Source organism: Lathyrus oleraceus, chromosome 4 (genome assembly GCF_024323335.1).
Source record: "Lathyrus oleraceus cultivar Zhongwan6 chromosome 4, CAAS_Psat_ZW6_1.0, whole genome shotgun sequence".
NCBI lineage: Eukaryota > Viridiplantae > Streptophyta > Magnoliopsida > Fabales > Fabaceae > Lathyrus > Lathyrus oleraceus.
This window is the reverse complement of record NC_066582.1, coordinates 268,302,266-268,312,358: the sequence shown is the minus strand read 5'-3', so window position 1 is coordinate 268,312,358 and position 10,093 is coordinate 268,302,266.

The window sequence follows — 10,093 nt, the reverse complement described above, 5'->3', positions numbered from 1 at the left end:
CTCAGCGAGCTCTGCTTGTAGACCTTCCATTTCTCTTTGTTGGTTTCTTCGGGTACCGTATCGGTGAATGCCTGAGTCAGCTATCCTGTTAGTGGAATACCAAATAAACTGAGAACACTGCGGAGGTACCTGTTATGCAAGACATGCTAATGAATATGCAAATGCAATGACATGTTTATCAATTCCAAAGGATATTCCACCCCTTGATTCCAGTCTCACGTCAAATAAATAGTGTAAGAAGATCGAGTCGTGGATAAACTTCTGAGACCAAGATGCATTAAAGAGAATTTGTCATACAAATGAGTTCGAAGAGAAGGGCCTAAGCCAACAGTACATCAAAAGAGGATCTCCACAACAAGCCTGTGGATCATCACTACAAAGCAACAAAGAAACACAACAAGCAAAAGAGGAACAAAAATCAGGAATCAGCCTCCTGTATACAACCCATAAGGACTTCCCCTAACTTCAGCCAGCAGTGCCACCGTGTCAGGATGATCTGGATATTCTGTCAAACTCCGGATAAGCAAATTCCTCTTGTGAATAATCCCATCCAGTTCTTTGATGTGCTCTATGTAATAATCCCCATTATCCTCCCTGAATACCTCTTCAAGTCTAGATTTCTTCAAACCCGCCAGCACCTTGAGTTCTTCAATCTATTCTTGAGCCTTGTCGAGTTGATCTGAGATGTAACCATTGGTTGTACGGGCACACAGGAGCTCATTGTTCTTCTCCTTCAACAGAGTCTTCAACTTCTCCATCTGACCAGTCAATTGAGCCACCATCTCCTCCTCTTTTGCCTTCCGAGAAGCTGAAAATGCATCCCATTGCTCTTGCCACCCAGCTAACTTACCACGGGCATTTGTTAACTGCTGCTTGACTCGCCTCAACTCAGAACCGGATGACCCTAAGGCTTTGTCAGCTTTCCTGAAAAAGTTCACTTCCATAGCCAATTTCTTCTCTGCTTCCTCTTGCAATCTGACAGCTTTCCCCTTTTGATATTCTGCCTCCTGGTATAGACGTATAAAGTCTTGCAACTTCACACTCAACTCCGAGTTCTCAGTTTGAAGTTCCTCCATGGCATTCTTCAATTTGTCATACTCCTCTCGGCTCACCATTGTTTACTGCTCAGGAATAGGTGGATACAAATGTTCTTCAATAGGAAACGACAGACTAAACTCTTCGACTCTTCTCCGAAACCAATCTTCACACTGAGGACAAGTCCTGCAATCTCCCTTTTCAAGCACAGTCCTTCCTCTCTTGATCACCTTGAGCCAGGCCTCAACTGCCTTATGGGATATAGTCAGATCAGGTGAAGAATGGAAAAGCAGAGATTCTTCCATATCTTTTTCCAAAGGCGGAGTTCTTAAAGCATATCCAAACCGTCTGACTGCTAGAGAAGGATTATAGTTGATTCCTCCTCTTCTTCCTACCAACGGTACATTCGGGAAGTTCCCGCAATTGTGAATAATATCCGCCCGAAGCAAGTTCTGGTCAGACCACCAAGAAATATCTTTAGCTCTTATCCCCATCAATCTCTTCGACCAACTCAACGAGTCCTTGAAATCAACGAACGCTCCTGACTTGGGCAAGTGAGAACTGAACCACTTATGAAACAAGGGTGCACAACAATTCACCAATCCTCCTTTTCTATTCTCATTCCTGTGATGCACTGAATGAAAGAAATCTCCCAGCAAGGTCGGCACTAGATTTCCCAACACGAAGAGGCGTACTGCGGGTATGTCCATAAATTTTGCAACATTAGGGAACAGGACAATCCCGTATACACAAAGAGCCAACAGAGCATTGAAACACCTCCGATCACCATCTTCAAGCTTTTTCTTGGCTTCTCCCACTAAGAAACTCAGATGAAAACCACTGACTCCTCCCTTCTGACACATATTAGACTCCAAGACTGATTTCCCCAAATATGTGGTTGAAGCAACCATGCTGAGATCGGCCAGAAACTCAGAACTGTAGAAAAGTAACTGTGACTTAATAGGAACTCTGAGAAAACTGGCAATCTCCTCCAAAGTAGGGACCAAAATATAATCTGGGAATGTAAAACACCTCAATGGAGGGTTATAGAACTGCAGCAATGTAAAGAGAGCATCGTGTTGATCTTTGGAGAGAACCGTAACGAAACTTAGAATTAACCCGAAATCCTTCCAGAATCTTTCTAGAGAATCATGATCCATTAACTTCATCAGCTGTGGAATGGGATCCAAACAAACCACGGGAAATTTGTAGGCGACATGTCTTTTTCTGCCAATATCCATCTTAGGAGAACCAGAAAACCCCGACTAGAATCAAGAAGATATAAACCCCTAGAAATAGATAAACATGTGTTAAATGATATGAATGCAAAATGATGTGATGCAATGCAGTGACATGGGAATCAGGATTGCTGTATCTGCTTGAACAACTGTCAGGTCGCACTATCTGAAGAGAAAACCACTGAAGAACATAATACGAGATCAAAGTTCTGCTCCAGTAAGAATACCAGAAAACCGGGTTGGTTGTAGGTTAAAGTTTCCTGAATTTAGCACGCCCCTCGCTGGTAGGTTCTAAGAACAGAAGTTTATCAGCTTCTAACCCTTCAGTCGAGAATAATATGTTTACCACTGAAGGTTTGGCATTATTACGAGACAAAAGACCTCCACTGACTCCCCTCAACAGGACATCCTAAAAGCAAGTTCCCAGCCTCGGGGTCCTCGGATTGAGCAGCGAGAATGCGCCCACCAGAGCTAACATAACCGCGTCTCGGAGGAGAGGCCTCGACTGAGTCCTCGGGAAATGGTCACCAGAGTCGACGATTTCTAGAGGAACATACTGTCGTTACGGAACACCCGTAGGACAGAATATATCCAAAAGAAATCTCATATGGGTGTGGGTCTTCATGAACGACTTAACGTAGCAACATGCTACGCAAGCCTCATGACTATCCACTCTAAAACCTGTGTGTACGCTCAAGCCTGGGTAGTGGGCTTATCTCTCATAGAACAACCCATCCCAACAAACAACCAACCCCAAGGATCCAACAGATACAGCAATCATATGTACACAATGCAATAAGATAAAGCAGATAAATGCTGGAAGTAAATAACTGTACAAAAGAATAAACACCCAACAAACAAGAAACTCACAAAAGCTATGAGGGACTCGCATAGGGAAACCGGGTCCCCAGCAGAGTCGCCAGCTGTCGCAACGCGAAAAACAACCGGCGAAAAAAGAAAACAGAAGAGTCGCCACCGTTCGTTATTTATCCCAAAGGAGGGAAAGGAAACGATCGAAGAAAACCTGAAGAAAAAGGAAAAGACAAGGTCTCGCAACCAAATCTTGGGTTCGGGAGTCGATTATGCGAAGGGAAGGTATTAGCACCCCTACGCATCCGTGGTACTCTACGGGATCCACTCTTGTTGTTCTTGTCTAAAGGGTGTAGGTTTATCTAAGGTACTATTAACTAAGAGGGAGGTTAAAAGAAAATGACTCGCAAGGATGTCGCATCCACTGCCTACGTATCTCATCTGAGTATGAGAATCAGAGTCTTCATAACTCAGCTACCTATGGGCGAAAGAGAAGTGTGCTCGGTAAGACATCGCGTCTCATGCCTACGTATCTCATCTGGAATGAGAATCAGAGTAAAACATAGTTCAGCTAACTACGGGAACAAGGGTCTCGATTGCAACAAGGGCAAGAGAAATGGAAGGTCTCGATCGCAACGAGGGCGAGAGAAAAGAATCGCAGCAAGGGCGAAAACAAGCAAGGATTAGTTGTTAGTTGTCAGTCAAACTCGGCAAGACATCGCATCTTGTGCCTACGTATCTCATCTAAACATGAGAATTAGAGTTGTCGTAGTTCAACTAACTAGGGGTTAATGATTGCCATCTGAACATGGACTTACAAAAGAGGACACCAGCTGTGACAAAGGAAAGTGGGTAATGTGTTCAACGTCCTAGCAGTAGGTGTCACAGCTCGCTGAGTCGAGTCCTAGGCAGTTACCTCTTTGCAATAGAATGAATTGACATGCCACAAGATCGGAGACGCACGGAAGGTCTAAAAGTGGGGAAGCTCTGCCCTAGAGTTGTCATGCAATGTGGACCTATGTGTTAGGATTTACAAAGGGGAACATCAACCTAATGTTAGCATGCAAAGAATGAAGGAATTCTACCTATGTTATCATACAAAGGGTTCTACCTAATGGGTGCTACCTAAACGGAACAAGAGTCGATGGATGGAGCAAGGAGAGGAGTTACGGATAAGGGTAGATGGCATACATCATACAAGTAGGCAACAGTTAGTCAAACAAATCAGATAAGTAAACAGGTGTATAATCAAATCAAAGAATCAAAGAATGAAGTAATGGAGCATTAAAAAATGCATGAGAAGTATGAACATGTTAAACAATCAAATAATAGAAGCATGGATGAAAGAAACAAGTATGACAGATGATAGATGAAGCAGACAGATGAAAATATGCACAAAAGGTCCACTGAATAATTTAATCGGGAAATGAGGTAAGGACCAAATAAAATCAAGATAAAAAGCCTCTAATACATGGCATATGAGATGAATAAGGGAGGATCAAAAGATCTCTTCAATTGCCATAAGCAATCCCTAAGTCAAACATCAATCGTAACAAAGTCAACTGAAAATTCAAGTCAACTAAAAAAATATGAAATAAATAGCAAATTAATCAAGAAAATTATGAAAAATTAAACTAAATAAAGTGGGGTCAGGACATCATCATACCCCAAAAATATTTCAAAAATAATGAAAATTGGTGCATAAATCAATTGAAATAAAATAGAGGTCAAAACAAAAGTCAACCAACCAAACTAGGTCAAAAATAAATCCAAAATAAATTGAAAATGGGAAATAAAATTCCAAGAAAAGGTCAGGTTGACCATGGGACAGTGTTCAACCTTCATCCCAAAAATCAAAAGCTAAAAATAATTTTAAGACATAAAAATAAAATCAAGAAAAAAAAGTGTGTTAAAATGGACCATTTAGAATAAATAATTAAAATAAAATATTAATATTAAATAAATACGAAAATAAAAATTAAATAAAATTAAATAAAATTAAATAAGACATTAAGAAAAGTGAAAAATATTTTTGGGTAATTTTATGGACAAATAAAATATTTTAAATAATTAAAATCAAAACAGAAAAATAGATGTGAATAAAAAAAAGAAAATAAAAGTGGACATGAATTGGTATTGATTGGCCAGGAAAGGGAGGGTGTGAAGAGCAGATGTGCAAAGGTCCAGTCCAAAACATTAAGTCCAGCGTGACACACTAAATAACATTTTATTAAAATAAATCATGTAGACATGTTATCAATTGGTCATGGTCACTTAAGTGACTAAAGGACAAAAACAGAATGCACGACCCAGATTAGAAGACAAGCAAAGGATCTAACGGCTCACAAGTTGCCACGTCATCATCTTCTTCATGAAGACAAACCCTAACACCATGCATGCACGAAAATACAGCTCATGCAATGATTTTTTCAAAAGTTCCACTCAAGATTGCAAGCGCTATAGTGCACCAAATGCCACGAAATAAAAACTAAAATTCAAGTACGAAATGTGTAGATTAACATGGCATCCTTGTTTGAGTAAAATGATGGCTTGATCATGGATAAATATTGACAATAAGATGTCAATATGGGCACGGCATAATGGAAAAAATTCAGCATGCATAAATTAATAACAAGAACACAAGCATGGTTGGCATGGTAATGATGATGAAACAAACATGAACATATGATTAGCATGGCAAACAATGATTAGCATAGATGATGAGAATGGTAAACAAGCATTGGAATGAGGAAACTAATGGCCATGGAGATGAAGTAAGATGGTTACCTTGCCTTGCTTGCCCCGAAAATTCACCAATGCCTCCTCTAGGTTTAGGGTTTGCATCTTCTTAAATATGGTGGATGTTTGATGTTTAATGGGCTTTGAAATTATTGTTTTATCCATAATCAAAATAATGGCAAGTGAGGTGTATTAGGTTTGTGTTATTTTGGGCCAAATTTAAGTGAATGGATATCCAATGCATGGCAAAAAGTGGAAACAAACATGACTTGGTTCGTGCAGCATGCAACATGGTTGGTTTGGCAAGCAAGAAATCCATTCCAAGATGGTGACTTTATGGCCATGTAACTTGATGCTCAAGTCACCAATTGGAGAAATAATGCAAACAGTAGCAAGATATCGTGGAGATTAGCATCTTTCATGTTGAGCACAAGTTGAAATGATGAATGGAACAAGGTGAAAAATGGCCCTCAAGTTAGGTTTCACCATTACAAAACTGTTGGGCCAGTTTGGCCTAAAATCTGCCTAGAAAATCAAGTCATGATACCCACTTTAGGTGAATGTATCTCTCAAACCATAGATCCAAATGAGATGATTCTAAAAGGAGGTGAAAGAGGACATGGAAAGGTACAATTTTTGTGAAGAAAGTATTTTCAAATGATGCCTTGAAGTGCAAGTAAACTGGCCAAGAAGTCTTGACAAACTTTGAAGATTTTTGGACTTGGAAATTTTTCTAAGTGTCCTAAAAATATGTCTCACTTTGACTAAGCATAACTTTCTCAATTTTAATCCAAATGGAGCAAACTTTATATCTCTAGAAATCTTGGAACAAGAGGAACAACTTTCATGTTGGAGAAATTTTCAAATGGAGCTTTTATCTTGATGGAAAATGGGCTTAAAGTGAGTGCCATAATCATGAAAACTTGCCCTAAATAGAAAGTCAACCATTTCTAAATTAAGTAACTTTTCCAATTCCTGATTAAATGATGAATCCATGATCCAACCTAGATCAAATTTCATATGTAGGATCCCCTAGGCATGGATTTTGAGATTCCACTCTCAAAATGTCAAGAGTTGACTTTTCTGGCCCCACAATTGACTTTTCCCAAACTGTCTGGTTCCTGATTCCAATGATCAATTGAAGCACCTCTGGCTCAAATAAAGAGCTGATTTTTTGTATGTAGACCCTTGTGGACATATGGAGGGCCATGGAAAAAAGTTTCACCCAAAGAATTAGAAATAAACTGATTTTATACCAAACCTTAATTTAGGGCAAAATTGATCAAGAATTGATTGTACTGATTGCCAATGGATCTTTCTGAGATAATTGTGAATCTTCCTAGGCCAAGATGCCTCTCTAATCATGACATGGATGAGCCCCTCTACTTCCAACCAAACATTGCATGTTGCAGGTAGCCATGAAACCCTAATTTCCTGATTAAATCCAGATGAGCACTCCAATAGCTCTGAATCCTTCACTGATGAACTGAGGACCATAATAAGATACCTGGAGCCCCCTGAGACCCTTGAGACTTGTATATTTAGAGAATGAAGTCCAATTCTCAATCTTGCTTTGTGTGGGCTCCTTCTGTTAAGGAATGATCAATCAAAACCTGATTTCCATGTCATTAATGCAGTATGCAATGAGTATGACCTAGTATGATGCTAATGAAATGTGAAATATAATCCCATGCTTCCAAGAAAAATGAAGGGTAAATTTTGGGGTATTACACTTGACAGGTGCAACAAAGTTGTCGAAACAGTCTAGTGTGTGTCAAAATTGTTTTGTTATCAAAGTGTCAGAGGAGTAGCCTCGACATGGATTTTGAATTTGGGCATAATCTTGTAGTGTTAGCAAAATTAGGTATTTTGGGATTTGCTTAGTGGGAAATCTATCAAAATTTATAAAAAGGGAGTAACTATATTTTGAATAGTAACACACAACAGAAGTGCAGTTGCACAGTTGAATAAAATTTCTCAATTCAAGAGCAGAGAGAAACTCTGCAAAAACAACTCATTCTTCCTTCTTTCGTTAAACCCTAAACTTCTTTCTTCCAAATTCAATTTTCTTTTCATCTTTCATCACCATTGTGCAGTAATATAATCTTGCAACCAAAAGTGGTTGATTCACTCGAGTGAAGAGTGAAGAACAAGAGGAAATTCGATCAGTGTGATTGAATCTTGTTCATCAAGATTGCAGTAATTCTCCATACTTTTTGGTGAATTTTCAACATCTGGTATTCAGAGCATTGGCCAAGTGATTCGTGAAAAGAAAAACACGATGGCGATGAGTCATCCGAATGGACATTTTCTGGCGAGTCTCCCAATTCTGAAGGGTTAGAATTATGAGAATTGGTGTAAATATATGAAGGTTATTTTTTATTGTCAAGATCTTTGGGATCTTATGAAAGAGGAAGTGACGTCGCTTACAGAAAACGCGGATGAAGAAAAGGCTGCACACAAAGAATCGAAGAAGAAATATTATAAAGCTCTCTTTATAATTCATCATTGTGTTGATCCAGATAATTTTGAAAAGGTGAGTGATGTAGAATCGTCAAAAAAAGCATGGGAAATCTTGGAAAAATCGTTTGGAGGCGCAGAGAAGGTGAAAGATATGAGGTTACAAACTCACAAAAGAACATATGAATTGCTTCAAATGGAAAACAATGAAAGCATAACTCATTTTTTCACTAGGTATACAAAAATGGTTAATCAAATCAAAGTATGTGGAGAATTGTTGACATCAAGATCAGTTGTTACAAAGATCATGAAGTCATTGGCTCCAAAGTTCGATTATGTGGTAGTAGCCATAAAAGAGTCGAAAGATTTGTCAATATTGACAAGGAAGAGCTTTAAGGGATGCTTGAACCACATGAACAAAGAATGGTTGAAATAGCTTTAAGTAAGTTGAAAAGTAAGAGAAAAGAAAGGTAAAGGGAAGTGGTTCGACAATAAAGGTAGAGGGAAGTGGTTCGACAATAAAGGTAGAAAAGAAAGGTAGAGGAGTGGTTCGACAATAATGGTTGAAATCACATTCAGCGTTTCAATTGCGAAAAGCATGGTCACTACTCTAGTGATTGTCTTGAAAAACAAATTAATCAAGACAATGATGTAAAGTTGGCAAAGAATGAAGAAGAAGAGATGTTGTTGATGGTCACAACAAGAGATCAAGAAAGATTACAGGATCAATGGTACTTGGACTCAGGATGCTCATCACACATGACTGGTAGAAAAGATTGGTTTGTCAACATAAAACCCTCAATGAAGGTATTGGTGATGTTCTAATTGTGAGGAAATATGGCAAGAGGTCATTAATTTCCAATGTATTGTACATACCAGACATGAAGAGTAATTTGCTTAACATAAGACAGTTGGTTGAAAAGAACTATGAAGTGTCAATCAAAGACAAGATGATGAAAGTTCTCAACTCATGAGGAAGGGTAATCTTAGGGCACCTATGTCTCAAAATAAAACATTCAAGATATAACTTAATATGATGAAGCACATGTGACTTGAAATTGCACCTTTAAGAAGAAATATCGTTTAAAGGTTACCAGAAATTGATATTCCAAATGAAGTGTGTGAAAAATGTATGCAGGCGAAGCAACACAAGAACAGCTTCAACAAGGATGCAGGAAGCAAGTCTTGAAGTAATATACTATTATGTATGTGGTCCTATCCAGGTGGATTCAATTTGAGGTAACGGATACTTTGTCACATTCATAGATGATTTCAGTCGAAAACTGTGGACTTGCCTGATCAAGAAGAAAAGTGAAGTGATCGAGGTATTTGTCAAGTTCAAATCTATGGTCAAAAGACAAAGTGGTCGAAATCTCAAGATTCTAAGGACTGATGGTGGTGGGGAATATGTGTCGAAAGACTTTGACACATTATGTGAAAAAGAATGGATTGTGCATGAGGTGGTGCCACCCTACATTCCACAGCAGAATGGAACTACAGAAATGAAGAATATAACCATCATGAATATGGTGAGAAGCATGTTAAAAGGAAAGCATCTACCCAAAGAATTATGGGGAAGAGTTGTGTCGACTGCAACATACATCTTGAATAGATGTCTGATAAAAAGGCTAGAAGGAATCACACTAGAAGAATGTTGGTTTGGTGTCAATCCTAACTTGATTCATATGAAGGTATTTAGATCTATAGCCCCTAGACATGTTCCAGATCAGTTGAAAAGAAAACATGATGACAAGTCGAGTTAAATGACCCTGATAAGATATCATTCGACTGAAGGTTATAAGTTGTTCAAC